General features: G+C 52.5%; 1 protein-coding gene across 1 annotated transcript in view; it reads left to right on the plus strand.

Moving 5' to 3' along the window:
* The window catches only part of CDH4 (cadherin 4), a 1,081,475-nt gene that overhangs the window by 620,299 nt on the left and 438,876 nt on the right, over positions 1-22,300 (plus strand). The window lies entirely within an intron of this gene.

A 22,300-nucleotide genomic window follows, 5' to 3' on the forward strand; every position in this document is an offset into this window, starting at 1 on the left:
ACGTATTGGATGGTCGACCATATGTTCAAAGCTAGAGGTCAGATTGTCAATCACATACGCACGCCCTTTCTGCACAAATCCAGCAAAACATAAGTAAAACATTTTCATTTCCCCCTTTACCACAATGTACGTATGCACTCGCTCTCTCCAAACAATTCCTGACAGCCATTTTGTGACTCCTCCCTTTTTTTGGTTACGTTGTCCAAATGATTGCTTCCATGCTTCACAGCTTCGTGCTGTGATTCTCTGTGCCTTCTATAGTCCAGTCTTCAATCACTACCCCCCCCCCAAAAAAAGAACCCTGCGTCAAACCAGGAAAAACAGGTGGGGGCAAGGGGTGAGCAGAGGAAACGGTGTCAGTGAGGAATTTCAGTGAAGGCAGAGAGGCATGGGAAACGTCTTAAAGGGACCACACAGGCAAATGAAGCTGTTTTTAAAATATTTCATCTAAAGCATCCTTTTCAAAGGGCATTGGTTTAAACTACTTTGAAGCTGCCAATAAAACATTTTGGGATCCCAAGGGGGATAAAAACACTGCAGAACTCCTTGGAGGAAACATTTTATTTCCTGCTTGAAAACATTTTAAAGTGCTTGTGAGGAAAAGGCCACAGTCTGTCCAGTTCATGGCAAGCAGCAGAAAACAACAGCTGAACGGTTTGCTTTCCTCCATCTGTCCCTGCTGAGAAAGAACTCTATTGCCACCTGCATCCCACCTCCAGTTCTTCTGCCTTACAGCTGGCCCCTGATCCTTGCTGAATCCACCTGCTGCTGGCTGGGCTGTCCTTGTGTGTTCCAGATTGGCCAGAGTATCGTTCCGATAGTACAGCTAGTGCCATATGGTTTCGGTATGGGTCTGTATGGGTATCATCCCGATGGTACAGCTAGTGCTGTATGGGTCACCTCTGTTTGTGGTCAGAGTTACATGTGAACAGAGAGTAGTTCAGGCCAAACAAGGCTGTTTACATGTCAACTCTGAGATCCTCATCATGCAGAACCAACACTCCACCATTCAGGCACATTCCCTCCCCAACTGTAACCCTTTCCCCTGCCTCGAATGCATGTTTCAGTTCTTACAGGCTTCTCAGTTAAAACATCAGACTGCAGATGGTTCAATTTCTTATTAGCCACACAGGACCCATCACTTTCAGTCTTGTAGCTGGTAGACCAGTTTAATCGAAGTGTGCTTTATGATAATAGCAGCACTTCATCACGCTGTTCGCATCCGGTATATCGGCTTCCCCTTCATTTGAATAAATATCCCAAGCTAAATCAAGGTCCTGTTGTGTGCCAAGCCATGACGTCGTAGGTAAATATTGTTTAATAACTGCGAAACATATTTGGTAATCCAAAGAACGATTGGTGTTCAGAGAGTTGATGTAAATGCCGGCTATTGACTTCTTCAGAGAGAAGAATTGACTTGGGACAGAGTTGATGTGTAAACTGCCTTGTTTTGCCTGAAGTACTTTCTGTTTGCATGTAAAGCTAATAGTATTCATTAGAACACTAGTGCCATGCAGTTTCTAAGCGGATATCGACGGGGGCAAAGGATTCATTGACTCAAGGAGGAGAGAGCTTAACCAAAGAGATATAGTTGGTTAAATTCCTTCCAGAGTTTTATCATTCTCTTATTACAAGTCAGCAAATGTGAAAGGGTCCTAGAATAGCTGAGTGTAGTTAGAAATACAATTCATTCAGAGAAAACTTTGCCTACCCCTCCCCCCCCCTTGTTACCTGAAGTGGTGGAAGTCTCTCTCTTTTAGAGTAAGGAATTAGTGAGAGAGCAGGCTGTTGACTTAGCTAGAGGTCGGGCAACTCGAGACCTTGATTGTCCATGTATAGTCAGATTTGCAAGAAATTGGCAGGAGAGCAAATTAAATTTAACAATTTTCATTTAGGGATAATGGGGGTACACAATGACATAATAAAATCAGTGCAGCAGCACATACACACAGCTCTAGTCTAGGATGTAATCAGTTGTGAGGGGACAGCTCTGGAATAGATGAGAAAATTGGGGAGTAAGGGTTATAGTCACCTAATCTTGGAGAGGAACGATCCGATGAACAGAACTGAGCAACCAGTGTTTAGCTCTGAAAGAACAACACATTGTGGAGCAATATCACAGACAGAAAAGTGTTCAGAGCTATTGACCACTAGCTACTGGGAGAGTGGACTTTTTTATAGAGAAAAATGGATCATCAGGGTTATGCAGAGTGATCGTTAATCTCCCAAGACAAATGGAGTTCCTGCCTTTCTGGGGAAAGACAAGAGGCAGACATCAACCTTAATAGGTTGGTCATTGGTCTTATTGGTTGAGACATTAGCCTGATGTTCCAGGCTTGGGAATGTCTCCAAGGGGGAAATTAGCTGATGAAATTACACCTGTAGAGCTGGGAATCAAACCCAGTTCCTCCAGATTAGATACACGAGCTCTTAACCTCCTACGCCACTGCTGCTCCTATCATGAAACTTTATACCCTGTGGGGTGTGGGGGACCCATGAAACCTTATACCCCAGGTGTGTGGGGGGGGGACTATTGGTCTCTAAGATGAAAATAAACTTGAATTTTGTCCTGTGAGGTAAGTTAGTTTGAGTGAACAGGATTGGTCCAAGTGAGTAGGAATTTGAACATGAGTTCCTCCAAGCCTATTCCAGAGCCCTAACCACTACACCACACTGCCTCTTGGACTGTAATATTCTCTTTAGATTTAATTGTTCTCTTTTCTGGTTTCATTGAGGCAGCGCCCTTTCACTGTTGCTGCCATTTTTCACGAGGGATTTCTGTTTGTGATGTTTTCTCGGAATCTGACAGTTTCCGTCTGTCTTAAGGTGAAGCATGCATCTTCCGGAAGGCTTGTTTTTATGATGGTGGAAGAGATTTGGTGTGGCCACAGGTGCAGTGACTTATTGCTGACTTGTCTGCTTTATCCTTTTTTTAAAAAAACCAAACAACAATTGCCAACAATTTTTGCAAGTGCAGTATAATGGATATTCCACCTGCGAGAGACTGCCTTTCGAGGTGATAAAAATTCCATGGCGCTAAATGCATTCTCCCAGGCACCGGCGGAGTTGAATCCCATCCTTTGAGCTTTTGTGTCTTCCTTTAAACTCTACATCATTAGCTCTTTGTAATCTCTGCCGTTCGATCCCAGGAGGAAGGCAGGAAACTAGATGTCTTGTGTTTACTTACAAAATGCAAACCTTCTGCTTCTATCCAAGCAAGTATCATCTGCTCCAAGATTTGGCTTGCATAACAAGACAATATGAGCATATGCGCGTCGGCAAGATTGCAGATCGGCCTGTCTTTTTTTCCCCCTGAGCTTGAATCGAGGAGGCCCACTCATGCAAAATGGAGAGCTAGATTCATCAGGGTGTGGAATCCAACCATTTTGAGGGGCACCTTTGGACCTCTGTTGTAGGAGGTATGCCAAATTCCCCTTGCTAACAGGAGTAATTGACTCCTACATGTGAGCTCCCAAAGGCACCTGGTGGGCCACTGCGAGTAGCAGAGAGCTGGACTAGATGGACTTTGGTCTGATCCAGCTGGCTTGTTCTTATGTTCTTATGTTCATATGCCCTTTCTTTGTGGTCTCTGTGCAGCATTGGTTACTAAAGTGGGGAGGGGAAAAACATGTCTTGCAAATAGCAAACGTGGGCTGATCGTTGTTTTTCTGTTTTCATTTTGAGACTAGAAAATGAAGGGACAGTGTGAGCTTTCCCCTTTGTTCTATCAGTCCCCGTCCTTTTCTCTAAAATCCCTTCTTCTGTGTCTGAAACAGAAAACCATTCTTCTGTTCCACAAAACTCCCTGATGCAGCTGATAGGAATGGGTCAGCAGATGGACCATCCAGGGAAGAACAACATAAATGCCCCAAAATAGCCTGGGCTAGCCAGCTGGAGCAACCTCAGAGTGTTCTACAGCACCTCTCAGAGCCAGCATGTGGATTCTAATCTGGAGAACTGGGTTTGATTCCCCACACTTCCACCTGAGTGGCCAAGGCTTATCTGGTGAACCAGATGTGTTTCCGCACTCCTCCATTCCTGCTGGGTGACCTTGGGCTAGTCACAGTTATTTGGAACTCTCTCAGCCCCACCTACCTCACAGGAGAAGTATCAAACCCCAGATCTATGATCGAAATCAGACTCTACAACTGGAAGGTTAAGAAGCCTTTATTGGTAGATGCATGGGTAAGAGGGGGAAAGCTCGTTCTGCCAGAATGTTCAAACGAACCCACTATATCAAACCTCATTCCTCCACCTCCCTCCATAACCCATAATACTACCCCACACTACAGAAGGCACGAAAGACAGGAATGCAGGATGAATTCAAGGTTGGAAGGCTGAGGTAATTTCTTTAGCTGTGAGGGGCGGGCCTCTACTTGGAAAAACGAAAATATTTTGCCAACATAAGAACGAGCCTGCTGGATCAGACCAGAGTCCATCTAGTCCAGCACTCTGCTACTCGCAGTGGCCCACCAGGTGCCTTTGGGAGCTCACCTGCAGGAGGTGAAAGCAATGGCCTTAAGAACATAAGAACGAGCCTGCTGGATCAGACCAGAGTCCATCTAGTCCAGCACTCTGCTACTCGCAGTGGCCCACCAGGTGCCTTTGGGAGCTCACCTGCAGGATGTGAAAGCAATGGCCTTAAGAACATAAGAACTAGCCTGCTGGATCAGACCAGAGTCCATCTAGTCCAGCACTCTGCTACTCGCAGTGGCCCACCAGGTGCCTTTGGGAGCTCACCTGCAGGAGGTGAAAGCAATGGCCTTAAGAACATAAGAACTAGCCTGCTGGATCAGACCAGAGTCCATCTAGTCCAGCACTCTGCTACTCGCAGTGGCCCACCAGGTGCCTTTGGGAGCTCACCTGCAGGAGGTGAAAGCAATGGCCTTAAGAACATAAGAACTAGCCTGCTGGATCAGACCAGAGTCCATCTAGTCCAGCACTCTGCTACTCGCAGTGGCCCACCAGGTGTCTTTGGGAGTTCATGTGCAGAAGTGAAAGCAATGGCCTTCTGCTGCTGCTGCTCCCGAGCACCTGGTCTGCTAAGGCATTTGCAATCTGAGATCTGTGGAGCTGCCCATCCCCCCTGGTGCCCCTCTGCTGGTTGCCAGGCTCCCACCTGACATGAAGAGCTATAGAAAAAAGAGGGAAAGAAACAAAGGACGGAACTAAGAACAAGGGAAAGGAAGAAGGGAGGGCGGCCGACAAGCTGCCTGTCAGATATTGAGGACCTCCCCGCCTCCACTTGCCTTCCGATCAACCCCAGGCCTTCCCGGTTTGACAGCCTACCGTTCTAGTGTGCCACTGACCCAGAGAAATACAAGCTGCGCAGTGGAAAATTTTATCCGCCACATTTCTCAATCACGTGACCCCGTCTAGCGGCCTGATGAAAATGCATATTTTAAAACTACCATTTAGAGGAGCCTGAAGATTGTTTCTCCTTCCCATTTCATGGCACCCGCCGGAAGGAATGTATGATTCGATACACTCCTGAAACGCGTTACCTGCCGCGCAACGCAACTCCTCTGACTGTTCGCTTGCTACCTGGGTTGTCCCTCCCTGCCTCACGATGCCCCTGCCTCCTTTCACCTAGCAAGCAATTAAAAGTGATGAGGGTAAAGGGGGAAACTCAGATTGCCTGCTAATGAAGAGGCCGAGCCCAGCCTTCCCTCTCTTTGGACGTTTGATGCTCCTTCTAGCATAAACTCCCGATAAGCATCACTGAACATTTCCACAGTCGAAACACACATATATTTTTAACACCCCCCCCCCCCCCCAACAGCCTCCCACCAGCCACCCTGTAAAAATGATAAATGCCAAACTCGGCTGTTTATCTGGAACCCTAATTATAGCTGCTGCAGCTTTTGAAAGTTATGCACGCACGCTGTTTTGGAGACTTCAGACAGGTCAGGGCAAAATAGATCTGAGTCCGTAGAGATCTGAGCTTTTGAGTAAGCACAGCCATCTACTCTTTTCCTCCCTTTTGAATTCAAAAGTTGCTTTGGCTGCAAATTACATAAATTCTCAGCTTTTGAAAGCAACAGGGTAATGTTATCTGCATCCTTTTAAGGCACGCACACACATTTCACATCAATTAAAGCAGACAGAAAGTTAGATTGCTTGCCTTTTTTTTGGAAAAAATCATCCTATTTCTCACGCAAGCTTGTTTTCGTGTGCTGTGATATCTGGCGTTGTACAAAGTCTAAATTATCCTCAATTACCTGGCAAGGTGGGTAAAGCCATACAGTTCTGTTCTGACTGTTTTTCTTTGGGGACTGTTTAATTGCTTAACTTTCTGCTCTGATTTGTTATCCACAGCTGGAGCCCTCTGGGCTGTGCATTGAACATGCAAAGTGGTGTTATGCTAGCCTTTTACTACGACTTCATATGCTTTAGAGTTCATGATGGCGAATTAAGATTGAAGAGACCCACATTGGGAAAGAGGCATTGCAGAGAAGGGCAACGAGGATGATTGAGGGATTGGAGCACCTTCCTTATGAAGAGAGGCTGCAGCGTTTGGGACTCTTTAGTTTGGAGAGGAGATGTCTGAGGGGGGATATGATTGAAGTCTATAAAATTATGTATGGGGTAGAAAATGTTGACGGAGAGAAATTTTTCTCTCTTTCTCACAATACTAGAACCAGGGGGCATCCATTGAAAATGCTGGGGGGAAGAATTAGGACTAATAAAAGGAAACACTTCTTTACACAACGTGTGATTGATGTTTGGAATATGCTGCCACAGAAGGTGGTGATGGCCACAAACCTGGATAGCTTTAAAAGGGGCTTGGACAGATTTATGGAGGAGAAGTCGATCTATGGCTACCAATCTTGATCCTCCTTGATCTGAGATTGCAAATGCCTTAGCAGACCAGGTGCTCAGGAGCAGCAGCAGCAGAAGGCCATTGCTTTCACTTCCTGCATGTGAGCTCCCAAAGGCACCTGGTGGGCCACTGTGAGTAGCAGAATGCTGGACTAGATGGACTCTGGTCTGATCCATCAGGCTTGTTCTTATGTTCTTATGTTCTAGGTTGTTTCTTAGTGGTAGAGGGAAAATATATAAGCGCTCCATTCAGTTCATTGGCATTGGGCTACAGATGCTGTTTCTTAAGCCAGCACCAAGACTTAAGAAACATTTTACTTTTCGTTGCTCTGTTCTGTCTTCCTCCAAGAAGCCCAGGTCAGTATAAATGTAAGTTATCTGTCTTATCCTTACAACAATCTGAAAGGGTACATTGCTTCTTCTCGATGCGTCATGCGTCGATGCTTCTGATGCAAAGAGTGAGACTGGAACTTTTCAAAGATCAGTTATATCTAGAGTTTCAGGCATCTGATATCAAGTGAGCAGGACATTCTGCTTATCTATTGAAAAACTGACGGTGCAGGAAGCAGATTAGATACCCCATGGCTGACCACTGAAGCAAGTTCCATTAATGTTAGTCAATTACATCATATCTGATTCTGGTAGTCCTGGAGACTGATGCTGGAAAGTGCTATTAAGTTGCAGACAGTTTATGGAGATCCCGTAGGGCAGCGGTTCTCAATCTATGGGTTGTGACCAGAGGTGGGATCCAGCAGGTTTTCACCATTTCCCAAGAGTGGGCTACTAATTATTTGTGTGTGCCGAGAGGGGGTTACTAATTGGGTCTGCTTTTCCTTTAGAAATTCCATTAGGTCCAAAAATCATGAAGTCCTGTTGTTTCCTATGTGGCTGGTTATCGAAGGTAGAAAATGAGATAATTCTCCCTGTTGGGCTGTTTTAAAAACATGTTTTAGAAATATGAGAAAGTTCCTTTTTAAAGGAAAGTATCCTTCTTTTGATTTCTAGAAACAAAATTAAGTATTTGAAAGTATTAAGTATTTGACAGGCAGTCAATTAGAGGAGAAGTAGTTGTTTCTGTTGTACATTGAGCGATAGGACTTGCTATAATGAGTTTAAATTATGGACAGAAAGATACCAGCTGGAAATTAGGAACTTTTTTTTTACAGTAAGAGTTTTTTACAGTAACAGAGAAATTATTAATGCCCCGCCCCTGGAATGCCCGGCCACGCCCCCGTCATGCCCCGCCCAGCCCCATTGGCGCTACGCCACTGTATGAATCCCACCACCATGGGAACCTGTTACTAAAATTTTTGGATCCCACCACTGGTTGTGACCCCTTTGGGAGTCGAACGACCCTTTCACAGAGGTCGCCTAAGGCTCACTGCATCAGTGTTCTCCATCTGTAAAATGGATGAATGTTAGGGTTGGGGGTCACCACAGCATAAGGAACTGTATTAAAGGGTCACAGCATTAGGAAGGTTGAGAACCACTGCCATAGGGTTTTCAAGGTAAGAAATAAACAGAGGTGGTTTGCCATTGCCTGCCTCTGCATAGCAACCCTGGATTTCCTTCATCGTCTCCTATCCATGTACTACTCAGGTTAACCCTGCTTAGCTTTTGAGATTGACAGGACTGGGGGAGACTTGGACTATAGGTCAAGGCTTTGGTGGGGAGAAAGTGTAACCCCCATGCTCAGAATGGGTTGACCCAGAAAGGGGTGGAGACTAAAAGCAGCAAGAGGCTGCAGAGCTCATGTAGTTTGGAGGAGACAAGGCTACCAGACTCGGACCTTGATTTGTATAAGCCCTTAAGACCTTGTTAAGGTTTTTTTAATGTTTGTAACGGGTGAGAGTTCTCCTGGAAACCTTCATCCTGTTGAATCCTGTTCATCAAGCCCTTTGGGTCTTCAGAAGCCAACCCACTTGCAAAGAAGAATTGGACTTGGCAGTATCAGTGGACTTGAAAATGCAACCTGGACAGGACCTTGAAGTGTGATGTTAAATGTTAATGTTTGATGTTCTATGTTAAGAAAGTAAACCGTTTTGTTTTTAAAAATTTGTTGTTGCAAACTCATTCCAAGTTCTGCCCCACAGAACCCACACATAGAGGTTACAAAAGCATAATTTATTCATATGGATAGCTGAATAATTTTAAACTCTTGAGAGCAAAGGGATTAGATAATGCCTGTCAAAGGAGGGGGTGGGGGCGTCTAAAGGAGAAATTTTGTCCATCACAGCGCTCCTGGGTATACGGTGTCCTTGAACGTTTTTCTACTTCTGTCCCCGATGGTCAAAGGCTAGGAGAGATCAGTGCTGAGGGAGACCCTTAGCTTGTTTAGAACATTAAGCTTAATTTCTCTCCTGCCATCCTCTGCTTCTAGCCAGGTTTGTTTTAACTAATAGAAATAATTAGCAAATCACACAGGGACTTTTGCCTACGAGGCCGTCATTTCCAGATAATGGAGCATAAAAGTCGACACAGTGATAGAAGAGCAACATCTTGGAGCGGCGTAATGTAGTTGAGGCAGATGTTTAAGCATTTTCAACGCCAGATTAAGGAAGTGTCTGTGCTAGGAGCAGAAATCAGGAGAAAGTGAACCGCGGAGAGGAGACATTGCGGCTGAAATCATAAGAACTCTTTGCTGCGAGGAAGAAGAAGGAAAAGAGTTTGGATTTATACCCCACCTTTCTCTCCTGTAAAGAGTTTCAAAGAGGCTTGGAAACTTCTTACCTTCCTCTCCCCACAACAGATACCTTGGGAGGTAGGTGGGACTGAGAGAGTTCTGAGAGAACTGGGTCTGGCCCAAGGTGATCCAGCAGGCTTCATGTGGAGGAGTGAGGAAACAAACACCAGATAAGCATCTGCTGCTCATGGTCGAATCCCCACTACTGTCTTAGCCAGGTTTCAGAACACAAACAACCTCAAACCTGGTTAGTTTGTGTTCTGAAACCTGGCTAAGACGGTAGTGGGGATTCAACCCATGTGGAGGAGTGGGGAGTCAAACCCAGTTCTACAGATTAGAGTCCACTGTTCTTAACCACTACACCGTGCTCACCCACACCTCCCTTCCCAAGATTTGCAGGCCTCAGGAAGCAATGTGGGGGGAGAAGCGGCCCCGATCCTGCATGGTGGACTCAGCATGGCCCCCCACCGCCCTTCCTGCCACCCATGGGCCTCCAAAAGAAAGGTAGGGGGGAGAAGTGGTGACAAGACAGCAAGCTGGGCTGATTTGCCCTCCACCCCACTTTCCAAGGCCCCCCAGGCTTTGGGAAGTGGGGGTGGGGGAGAGAGAGAGCACAATCCTGCATGCAGGACAGAGCTAGCTCCATACTGCATGCAAGATCAGCCTTCCCACTGTGTTTCCCAAAGGCTGGGGGCTTGGAAAATGAGGGGAAGACATCACAGGGGATGCCTATGAAGATGAGAAGAACTCTCCCAATCTTCACATTGGGGGGGGGTGGGTGGGGGGGGGGGAGGGGGGGGGGGGGGGTGGGGGGGGGGGTGTGGTGGGGGGGGGGGGGGGGGGGGGGGGGTTTGGGGGGGGAGGGGGAGGGGGGGGGAGGGGGGGGGGGGGGGTGGGCGGGGGGAGGGGTGGAGGGGGGGGAGGGTGGGGGAAATGGGGTGGGGGTGGGGGGGGGGGGGGGTGGGGGGGGGGGGGGGTGGGGGGGGGGGGGGGTGGGGGGGGGGGGGGGTGGGGGGGGGGGGGGGTGGGGGGGGGGGGGGGTGGGGGGGGGGGGGGGTGGGGGGGGGGGGGGGTGGGGGGGGGGGGGGGTGGGGGGGGGGGGGGGTGGGGGGGGGGGGGGGTGGGGGGGGGGGGGGGTGGGGGGGGGGGGGGGTGGGGGGGGGGGGGGGTGGGGGGGGGGGGGGGTGGGGGGGGGGGGGGGTGGGGGGGGGGGGGGGTGGGGGGGGGGGGGGGTGGGGGGGGGGGGGGGTGGGGGGGGGGGGGGGTGGGGGGGGGGGGGGGTGGGGGGGGGGGGGGGTGGGGGGGGGGGGGGGTGGGGGGGGGGGGGGGTGGGGGGGGGGGGGGGTGGGGGGGGGGGGGGGTGGGGGGGGGGGGGGGTGGGGGGGGGGGGGGGTGGGGGGGGGGGGGGGTGGGGGGGGGGGGGGGTGGGGGGGGGGGGGGGTGGGGGGGGGGGGGGGTGGGGGGGGGGGGGGGTGGGGGGGGGGGGGGGTGGGGGGGGGGGGGGGTGGGGGGGGGGGGGGGTGGGGGGGGGGGGGGGTGGGGGGGGGGGGGGGTGGGGGGGGGGGGGGGTGGGGGGGGGGGGGGGTGGGGGGGGGGGGGGGTGGGGGGGGGGGGGGGTGGGGGGGGGGGGGGGTGGGGGGGGGGGGGGGTGGGGGGGGGGGGGGGTGGGGGGGGGGGGGGGTGGGGGGGGGGGGGGGTGGGGGGGGGGGGGGGTGGGGGGGGGGGGGGGTGGGGGGGGGGGGGGGTGGGGGGGGGGGGGGGTGGGGGGGGGGGGGGGTGGGGGGGGGGGGGGGTGGGGGGGGGGGGGGGTGGGGGGGGGGGGGGGTGGGGGGGGGGGGGGGTGGGGGGGGGGGGGGGTGGGGGGGGGGGGGGGTGGGGGGGGGGGGGGGTGGGGGGGGGGGGGGGTGGGGGGGGGGGGGGGTGGGGGGGGGGGGGGGTGGGGGGGGGGGGGGGTGGGGGGGGGGGGGGGTGGGGGGGGGGGGGGGTGGGGGGGGGGGGGGGTGGGGGGGGGGGGGGGTGGGGGGGGGGGGGGGTGGGGGGGGGGGGGGGTGGGGGGGGGGGGGGGTGGGGGGGGGGGGGGGTGGGGGGGGGGGGGGGTGGGGGGGGGGGGGGGTGGGGGGGGGGGGGGGTGGGGGGGGGGGGGGGTGGGGGGGGGGGGGGGTGGGGGGGGGGGGGGGTGGGGGGGGGGGGGGGTGGGGGGGGGGGGGGGTGGGGGGGGGGGGGGGTGGGGGGGGGGGGGGGTGGGGGGGGGGGGGGGTGGGGGGGGGGGGGGGTGGGGGGGGGGGGGGGTGGGGGGGGGGGGGGGTGGGGGGGGGGGGGGGTGGGGGGGGGGGGGGGTGGGGGGGGGGGGGGGTGGGGGGGGGGGGGGGTGGGGGGGGGGGGGGGTGGGGGGGGGGGGGGGTGGGGGGGGGGGGGGGTGGGGGGGGGGGGGGGTGGGGGGGGGGGGGGGTGGGGGGGGGGGGGGGTGGGGGGGGGGGGGGGTGGGGGGGGGGGGGGGTGGGGGGGGGGGGGGGTGGGGGGGGGGGGGGGTGGGGGGGGGGGGGGGTGGGGGGGGGGGGGGGTGGGGGGGGGGGGGGGTGGGGGGGGGGGGGGGTGGGGGGGGGGGGGGGTGGGGGGGGGGGGGGGTGGGGGGGGGGGGGGGTGGGGGGGGGGGGGGGTGGGGGGGGGGGGGGGTGGGGGGGGGGGGGGGTGGGGGGGGGGGGGGGTGGGGGGGGGGGGGGGTGGGGGGGGGGGGGGGTGGGGGGGGGGGGGGGTGGGGGGGGGGGGGGGTGGGGGGGGGGGGGGGTGGGGGGGGGGGGGGGTGGGGGGGGGGGGGGGTGGGGGGGGGGGGGGGTGGGGGGGGGGGGGGGTGGGGGGGGGGGGGGGTGGGGGGGGGGGGGGGTGGGGGGGGGGGGGGGTGGGGGGGGGGGGGGGTGGGGGGGGGGGGGGGTGGGGGGGGGGGGGGGTGGGGGGGGGGGGGGGTGGGGGGGGGGGGGGGTGGGGGGGGGGGGGGGTGGGGGGGGGGGGGGGTGGGGGGGGGGGGGGGTGGGGGGGGGGGGGGGTGGGGGGGGGGGGGGGTGGGGGGGGGGGGGGGTGGGGGGGGGGGGGGGTGGGGGGGGGGGGGGGTGGGGGGGGGGGGGGGTGGGGGGGGGGGGGGGTGGGGGGGGGGGGGGGTGGGGGGGGGGGGGGGTGGGGGGGGGGGGGGGTGGGGGGGGGGGGGGGTGGGGGGGGGGGGGGGTGGGGGGGGGGGGGGGTGGGGGGGGGGGGGGGTGGGGGGGGGGGGGGGTGGGGGGGGGGGGGGGTGGGGGGGGGGGGGGGTGGGGGGGGGGGGGGGTGGGGGGGGGGGGGGGTGGGGGGGGGGGGGGGTGGGGGGGGGGGGGGGTGGGGGGGGGGGGGGGTGGGGGGGGGGGGGGGTGGGGGGGGGGGGGGGTGGGGGGGGGGGGGGGTGGGGGGGGGGGGGGGTGGGGGGGGGGGGGGGTGGGGGGGGGGGGGGGTGGGGGGGGGGGGGGGTGGGGGGGGGGGGGGGTGGGGGGGGGGGGGGGTGGGGGGGGGGGGGGGTGGGGGGGGGGGGGGGTGGGGGGGGGGGGGGGTGGGGGGGGGGGGGGGTGGGGGGGGGGGGGGGTGGGGGGGGGGGGGGGTGGGGGGGGGGGGGGGTGGGGGGGGGGGGGGGTGGGGGTGGGGGGGGACAGTGGGGGTGGGGGGTGGTGGGGGGGGGGCGGGGGGGGGGGGGGGGGGGTGTGGGGGGGGCGGGGAAATGGGGGTGAGTGGGTCGGGGGGGGGGGGCGGGGTGGGGGGGGGGGGGGTGAAAAGTGGTGAACTCCTATCTGGAGAACTGGGTTTGATTCCCTACTCCTCCACATGAATGGTGGACTCTTATCTGATGAACTGGGTTTCCCTGCTCCTACACGTGAAGTCTGCTGGGTGACCTTGGGATGGTCATGGTTCTCTCAGAACTCTCTCAGCCCCACCTACCTCACAAGGTGTTTGTTGTGGGGAGAGGAAGGGACAGGAGTTTGTAAGCCACCTTGAGGAGAGAAAGCCAGGGAATAAATCCAGACTGTTCTTCTTTTTCTTCTTCTAAGAAGTAATAAAATTGCCTTATGGGGAACAATTCTTCACAGGCAGGAGCTCAGGAAGAAAGTTGTAGGGAGCAGTGGAAGATCGGTGAAGGATTAACCCCTTCCACCCTCTCTTTCTCATTTCCCCCCAATACAAAGTCTCCTTGCCTTTACATTAGGCAGAAAATGAGGAAGAAGATCTAGTGTTTCTGTCTCTTAGGCCGCTTCCGCACGGCCATGCTTCCGCACGGCCATTCGCACGAACAGTCCCGGTAACGACTGGGAAGATGGCACCGTGCTGCACCATCGCCCAATCGACTTACTGTCCCTGGGGCCGTCCGGCGCGTCGCCGAGGCCAGGGGACACGCCCTGCGTGACCGCTCCGGAGTCGCAGGGCAGGGGGCGTGTCCCCAGGCCTCGGCGGCACGCTGGACGGTCGCAGGGACGGTAAGTCGATTGGGCAAAAGGGGAGGAATGGCGCCTTCCAGCCACTGCAGTTCGCACGGCAGCGGCGGGAAGCCACTGTTTTCCAAAAACCTTGCTCGGGGAGCGAGGTGGGAAAATGGTGGCTTCGCGCCGCTGAGGAGGAGCGAGGGCGGCGCGGCTGCGAAGCAGCTGCGCCCCCCCATGTGAACAGCTCCCTCGGGATGGCTCTGTAAAAGGCCCGTGTGGAAAGGGGCTTACATTCTTATTACACCCTTTCATCAAGGATTTCAGGGAATATCTCTATTTATTCTCCTCTGTTTTTTCCTCACAACAGCTTTATGATGTAGACTAGCCAGCGAGAATGGGCCCAAGGTCACCCCATGATCCTCACGGCTGAATAGAGATTTGCACCAAATCCTGCTGTAGCTATTATCCCTCACTGCCACTTGCACACGATACCTTGCCCCATCTAGTTCTGGCCAAGGTTAACAGAGAACTATTCAAGGTTTTACCAAGTGGGCTGTTGTTTTTTCCAGAAGGATTTCAAATCTCCGTGACATACCCAGATCTCTAGAAAGGGTCTGGGGGAGACAGAACTTGTATAATAAATAAACGCAAGTCTATACATTGGACAGGTTTTCCTAAACAGGAGCTACAGCTGGTGGTAGTGAGGCTCTTGTGGATAATTCAACAGCCATGAATTCAGCTCCCTATATGCAGCCATGAATTCAGCTCCCTATATGCAGGCTTTGAGGTTAATGTTACTGCTGGGGAGAACTAGCTTTTGTGCATGGATCTTTATTCTTAAAAGGCCACTTGATCATCATCCAAACTGAACCTTGGTGAACTGAGGAGAATTTTTCACACTAGCTAGCCTTCGAGACAGCCTTTTGTGGAGATGTATTGCCCCCTCTGGCCTAGACGCAGCCTCCAAACAAATGGACAGAATGGAAAGGAAAATCTTGTTGTCTGATAATTCCGAAGATCTAGCCAAGTGTCTCTTTGGGGCACAATCGGTTAAGTTGCCTTGCTTGTATTGATACACTTCTGAGGCTCTTATTCATTGCTCTAAATTTCTTTCATTGATCCCCTGCAGTTTTACATAAAGGCTATAATCATTGAGAGGGAAGACAGCGAGGTATGATCTTGCCAGACTTTGAAAACTAAACAAGATCAATATTGGATGTGCGACCACCGAAGAGGAAGAGTTTGGATTTATATCCCACCTTTCTCTCCTGTAAGGTGGCTTACAAGCTCCTTTCCCTTCCTCTCCCCACAACAGACACCTGGTGAGGTAGGTGGGGCTGAGAGAGTTTCCAAAGAACTGTGACTAGCCCATGGTCAACTATACAAATCTATTTTAATGAAAATAATTTAAGCGTTTATATACCGTGTGGCGAAACCGGCTTGCCTATGGCTTGCAGGCCCTGTTTTGCCCTCTGACCTCTCCCAGAGTTGCCAACCTTTCCCTGGAGAGGGCTATCTTATTTCCAGGGTTCGCTGCCACCACCTGGTCCAGTCTTTGGATTGTCCCCTGGGAAGGACCAGGACTTCCCAGTCTCCTCTCCCACTAGCATGTCCAAAACGGGGGGATCCCACGCGGTACAGAGAACGGTTCACTCCTGGTAAAGATTTAACCAAGTCAATTCTTTAATAACAGAAGAATAATTTAGAGAGCTTTTCTGGCACAGCACCCCAAAGACAACAAGGAACACAAACTAAAGAACAGCAAACCGCAAGTCCTCTGGCCCTGTCGCTACCACGTACTCTGCCTACTAGTTGTTTCCCAGCAGAGTAGGTCCTCGGCTTAAGTAGGTATTGCTTATTAGGAAGCTCCCATCACTGGGCCTAGCACACGGCCTGCAGGGAAATGGCCGCTGCCTTCTCCCCCAGGCAGAGCCTTCCTCTTCCTCGAGCCCAGCCAGACTAGAAGAACCCACCCACAGGGTTCTGGCTGGTTTTATCTCTCTTTTCTTCCCTCCCTTTTTTGGCTCCCCCTGATGTTGTTACCAGGCTCACTGCAACTTCTGCCCACCCGCTCTATGGTGCCTGGTTGGGGACAAAAGGAAGGGCGGGGGAAAGAAAAAAAAATAAAACATTTCTCCACATACCGGAACCACAACTCTTAATCATCAACAAAAACATACATGTTATAAACAACAACAAAAATAAAACAATGAACAATACATACACAAAGGATCCCAAATAAAACAATGTCAAGTCTCTGTAATGGAATAAGAGATCCACAAGTGGTATAGAAGGATACCAATGTTTGATGCTTTTAAAAAACTCAACTTCCGGTGATAGGTTTCATGTATATATAGATGAACAGGATGTTGATAAAATCCTTGGCTGATGGTCAATGGAAGGTGGGATTATTGACCCGGGGGAAGAACAATACTTTCGACAAATATGTCTTCTTCAGCCACTTTAGGCACAATCGTTAAATGTTAAATATACAAATATATATTTGTACATTTAGGAACTAGAATAATCTGGCTCCCCCATGCAAAAATTATCTAGCTCCAAGGCAAGACATCACCTAATGCATACAAGCATGTTAGAAAGACTTTCATAGAGAATCATCGAGTTGGAAGAGACCACAAGGGCTATCAAGTCCAAACCCCTGCCATGCAGGAACACACAGTCAAAGTACTCCCAATGTATGTTCATCCAGCCTCTGTTTAAAAACCTCCCAAGAAGACTCCACCATTCTCTGAGGCAGTGAATTCCACTGTCGCTCAACCTCCTTTTTGGTTTGGTACATGGACCTCTTTTGATAGAATTCTGTCTGTAGGACATTTAGGAACTGCAGTTTGACGGGGTATGGCTCAGTGTCGGACAAAGTTTAGTGTGCAGACGTGCTACCTGCGCTTAAAGGACTTCAGGTATCCAATGCTGGTGGTGAAATGTGCTATCAAGTCACAGCCAACTTATGGTAACCACGTAGGTTTTTCGAGGCGAGACAAACAGGGGTAGTTTGCCATTGTCTGCCTCTGGGTAGAACCCTTGACTTCCTTGGTTGTTTCCCATCCAGATATTAGCCAGGGCCAACCCTGTTTAACTTCCAGGATCTGGCAAGATTGGCCTAACCAATGGCCTAGCCAATTGGCCATTCTGGCAGAGGCTGATGGGAATTGTAGTCCATGACATCTGGAGTGCCAAAGGTTCACCACCACGGGCCTAGCCTGAACCATCAAAGCCAGGGCATTGGATTCTAGGATGCCCTCTTTTCTATAGCTGATGCCAGTCATAGCTGATAATCAGTGACAAAGGGAGTGGGAACTGCATCCGGGGCATGAACTGCCCACGTACGCCCCCCCCCGCCCACGCCCCCCATGTGCTCTGCCTCCCCACATGGCTGCAATGGCGCCGCCTGGGACAAGCCATCCCGGATGACCCCATTGCAGCTACTCCTTTGCTGATAATACTGAGTTACATGGAACTATGCTCTGACTTGGAATAAGTCAGCATTTTTGTGCATCGCGTGTTTCTTTGTGTGGTGCGTCCCCTACCCAAAAGAAATTGCATGTTTAATGTTGCACTCCGTTACAACGGAGTAATCTACAGGCCGGTCAATCTTGGTTCACAGTGCTTCAATATTTTACTATCCTTTCTTGTACGCTACCTAATGTTTCTGTCAAGCCCGGCGTTCAGCAAACCGGCTGAAAAATGATTCGACTTCAGTAAAAATATTTGATTGGGAATTCATATAATATTAATGCACACTGAACTCTGGTTCAAGACGGAGGGAACTATGGCTTTTTAAAATTCATAGCCTCCTTTCCTTAAAAGCTTTATCAGTATACAGTTGGAGGGCAGAAAAACAAATAGCAGAAAACAAACTAATGACAAGGTCACAGACTGTATTATTTTATGTCATCTCAGTGGGAGGCTGGATTTCTGATTTATTTAAAGCTTCCCACACTGATGAGAAAAATAAGAGTTTGTTTGCAACGGAAACGAGGCAGGTTCACAGAATGGTTTGAAGGATATCAAAACAGCACTAAACCCCAGCATTATCAAGTCAAATTCCCCATACGGTTTCGGACGCTGCCCCTAACATGGCCCTTCAGCGAAATAAATCCAGAATACTTTTTTTCCAGCCTTTCAGAAGGACGTGAAGGAAACAGATGCATACGTTGAAAATGCTGGGGAGAAGAATTAGGACTAATAAAAGGAAACACTTCTTCACGCAACGTGTGATTGGTGTTTGGAATATGCTGCCACAGGAGGTGGGGATGGCCACTAACCTGGATAGCTTTCAAAGGGACTTGGACAGATTGATGGAGGAGAAGTCGATCTACGGCTACCAATCTTGATCCTCTTTGATCTGAGATTGCAAATGCCTTAACAGACCAGGTGCTCAGGAGCAGCAGCAGCAGCAGAAGGCCATTGCTTTCACATCCTGCAGGTGAGCTCCCAAAGGCACCTGGTGGGCCACTGCGAGTAGCAGAGAGCTGGACTAGATGGATTCTGGTCTGATCCAGCTGGCTTGTTCTTATGTTCTTATGTTCTTACACTTCATAGCCACCGTAGGGTCTGTCCTGATTTTTTTCCCCAGAGTACTTAGAGACATCTAAATATGTTCCTTGTAGCATTCAGTCTTCTCGTGTTTCCTTCTCATCTTTGAGCAAAATGACCTGTGGGTTTTCCCCCCCTTTAAATCTGATTCTTTGAATCGCAGCACTGAGGAAGGTTAGATAAACAAGTTGGTGTTTTGTAAAGCTGTTCCTGGACTGCAGCCGGTCTGAACGCAGGTGATGGAAATCCTGTTAAAATGCTTGTCGATGGAAAGGAAACCCCACAAAGGGATCAGACATCAAAGATGGCTGCAATTAAATAAAACTGTGCACTGATCCAGCTTGTGTGAGCACCTCATTCTTTTCCTCGCCCTTTTCACACGAAGAATTATGGTTAAAATTCACTGGAGTCTCCTGAGATGCATGGTAGAAAGTGACGTCTAGTCACAAACAACTTATGGTGACCCCGTTGGATGTTCAAGGCAAAAGACATTCAGAGGAGACTTGCAATTGCCTTCCTCTGCATTGCAACCCTGGACTTCCTTGGTGGTCTCCCATCCAAATACTAACCAACGTTAACCCTGCTGAACTTCTGAGATATGACGAGATGGGTTTTAAGAACATAAGAACAAGCCAGCTGGATCAGACCAGAGTCCATCTAGTCCAGCTCTCTGCTACTCGCAGTGGCACACCAGGTGCCTTTGGGAGCTCACCTGCAGGATGTGAAAGCAATGGCCTTCTGTGGCTGTTGCTCCCGAGCACCTGGACTGTCAAAGAGGATCAAGATTGCTAGCCATAAATCGACTTCTCCTCCATCAATCTGTCCAAGCCCCTTTGAAAGCTATCCAGGTTAGTGGCCATCACCACCTCCTGTGGCAGCATATTCCAAACACCTCAGGTGTTTTTCTCAGCCATCCAGGTCCAGGGTTCCTGTGACATAGGGTTGTGGATATGCAGAGTGAGTGTTACGTGCCACCAAGTAGTGTCCGACTTATGGTGACCATATGAATGAGTGAGACCCACCATTATCAGTTTTGCTCAGCAATGACTTCCTTCATTAAGATACTAGACTTATTTATTTATTTATTTATCTAGTTATTTATCTAGTTACTTACTTACTTACTTACTTACTTACTTACTTACTTACTTACTTACTTACTTACTTATTTATTTATTTATTTATTAGATTTCTGTATCGCCCCATCCCCGAAGGGCTCTGGGAGATGTACAGCATGTCAGAAAACAGTATAAAACAGTTAAAACATTAAAACATTAAAAGCAGCGGTGAACCATAATAATGAAATACAATAATTATACAACAAGTTGCAATAAGATGGAATATAAGTGGCGTCCAGTATTCCAATGTTGAACTTCCCTCTTCCCTAGAAGGAAGAAGGGGGGAGGAATGGTAGGTCCCCTTGGATGGTAAGCGGCCCAGATGTCAAGGGCCGGGGGAGGGGGGCACAATCAGCGGCTGGTTTCTCTTAGGCAGGAAAAAAAATGAAATGCACAGATATAGGACAGGTGACACCTGGCTCAACAACAGTACATGTGAAAAAGATCTGGGAGTTTTAGTCGACCACAAACTGAAATTAAGTGAGCAGTATGATGCGGCAGCCAAGAAGGCCAATACAGTTCTGGGCTGCATCAATAGGAGTATAGGGTCTAGATCGAGGCACGTAATAGTACCATTCTATTCTGCATTGGTCGGACCTCATCTGGAATATTGTGTCCAGTTATTGGCACCACCATTCCAGAAGAAGAAGAAGAAGAGTTGGATTTATATCCCCCCTTTCTCTCCAGCAAGGAGACTCAACGGGGCTTACAAACTCCTTTCCCTTCCCCCTCCTCACAACAAACACCCTGTGAGGTAGTTGGAGCTGAGAGAACTTCAAAAAACTATGACTACCCCAAGGTCACCCAGCTGGTGTGTGTTGGAGTGCACAGGCTAATCTGAATCCCCCAGATAAGCCTCCACAGCTCAGGTGGCAGAGCGGGGAATCAAACCCGGTTCTTCCAGTTAGAGTGCACCTGCTCTTAACCACTACGCCACTGCTGCTCAAGAAGGATTTTGACAAACTGGAACAGATCCAGAGGAGGGTGACCAAAAATGGCAAAAGGTCTGGATTCCATGCCCTAAAAGGAGAGATTCAGGGAGCTAGGTATGTTTAGTCTGGAGAAGAGAAGGTTCGGGGGTGACATGATAGCCATGTTTAAATATTTGAAGGGATTTCATGTTGAAGAGGGAGCAAGCTTGTTTTCTGCTGCTCCAGAGACTTGGACAAGGTGTAATGGCTTCCAGGTTCAGGAAAAGAGATTTCACCTAAACATTAGGAAGAACTTCCTGATTATAAGGTCTGTCCAACAGTGGAATTCACTGCCTCGGAGAGTGGTGGAGTCTCCTCCTTTTGAGGTTTTGTAAACTGAGGCTGGATTTCCATCTGTCAGGAGTGCTTTGATTGTGTATTTCCTGCATTGCAGGGGGTCGGATTCAATGGCCCTTGTGGTCTTGATTCTATGAGCTGTTCCACCTCATGTTTGGTCTTCTTCTCCTTCTTTTCTTAATGCCTTCAACTTTTCCTAATATGATTTTTTCCCAAGTGATTCTTGTCTTCTCATAATGAGACCAAAGTACGGGAGCCTCAGTTTAGTCATTTTAGCATCTAGGGGCAGTTCAGGTTTTATTTGCTCTAGAACTCACTGATTTGTCCTTTTAGAACTCTGCGGTATCCATAAATAGAGTTGGCATTTCGGCTCCTATCTTCTATTAGCTCCCATTGGAAACAATGGGGGATAGGGGCACCCCCTTTGAGGGTCCATAACTTGCCCCCCCTGAACCAAACTGCACCAAACTTGGGGGGCATGACCAGGACAGTCTTCCAAAGATACCCTAAAAGTTTGGTGTCAATACCTTTAAAAATGTGCCCTCTGCAGGCCGAAATGCAAAAAAGCAAAAAAATAAACTCATCTGAGAATCTCGGATGTCAATGCAAGTTCGGGTGTATCTGAGCCTGGCAGGCTCGGAACTGGAGGGATCTGACCCCATACACCCAAACTGGGCCCGAACCCGAACTGGGGCTGAATTTTTTTCCCCTCTACCAACCCTATCCATAAACTCTCCTCAAACACCCCCCTTCAAATCAATCAGTTTCTTCCTTTCACTTTTCTTAATTGTCCAATCGCAATTGACTCCTTCACACACCTTGGGATTCTGCCATAGGCATGCTAGGGGGTTCCCTGAAAGAAGGGTCTTCAGCCTTTTCTTCCATGTCATTTTCATGAACTAAAACAGCTCATGTACAGGGCCCATCCTGTGGCTCTTTTGGCTCAAGAGAATGGTATGGGAGAGAAGGCCTCTCTTCTCCCATGCGCCAACTAGAGACACACAGTGTCAGACTCTCGAACGTGGAAATAACAGAGACCGTAGGAAAGTCCTAAAGAAGTTTATTTCTAACAACGTGTAGAGTAACAATAGAAAGCTGAATCTAAGCTCACCAGCTTAGATCCAGAGATTATATCCTTCAAACTCCCCCCCCCATTTGTCCCACACCAAATGTGCCTTACAAATTCTACAACATTTGCACTACAGAGCTTCAAAGAACCTGGGAACCGTTCACACCTTCTTGCAGGTGAGCTGGCGCCAGGGAATTGCCAGGAAGGGAAGAGGGAAACAGAAAAGCAGTTACAGGAAAACATTTGCAATTCTTACACAGCAAGACATCTGGGCACTGACAGGCCTGGTCCTAACGCACAGCACATGAGAATGAGAGTTCTATAATGGAATGTGTACCATGAGTCTCCTGACCCCT

This window comes from Sphaerodactylus townsendi, linkage group LG05 (genome assembly GCF_021028975.2).
Source record: "Sphaerodactylus townsendi isolate TG3544 linkage group LG05, MPM_Stown_v2.3, whole genome shotgun sequence".
NCBI lineage: Eukaryota > Metazoa > Chordata > Lepidosauria > Squamata > Sphaerodactylidae > Sphaerodactylus > Sphaerodactylus townsendi.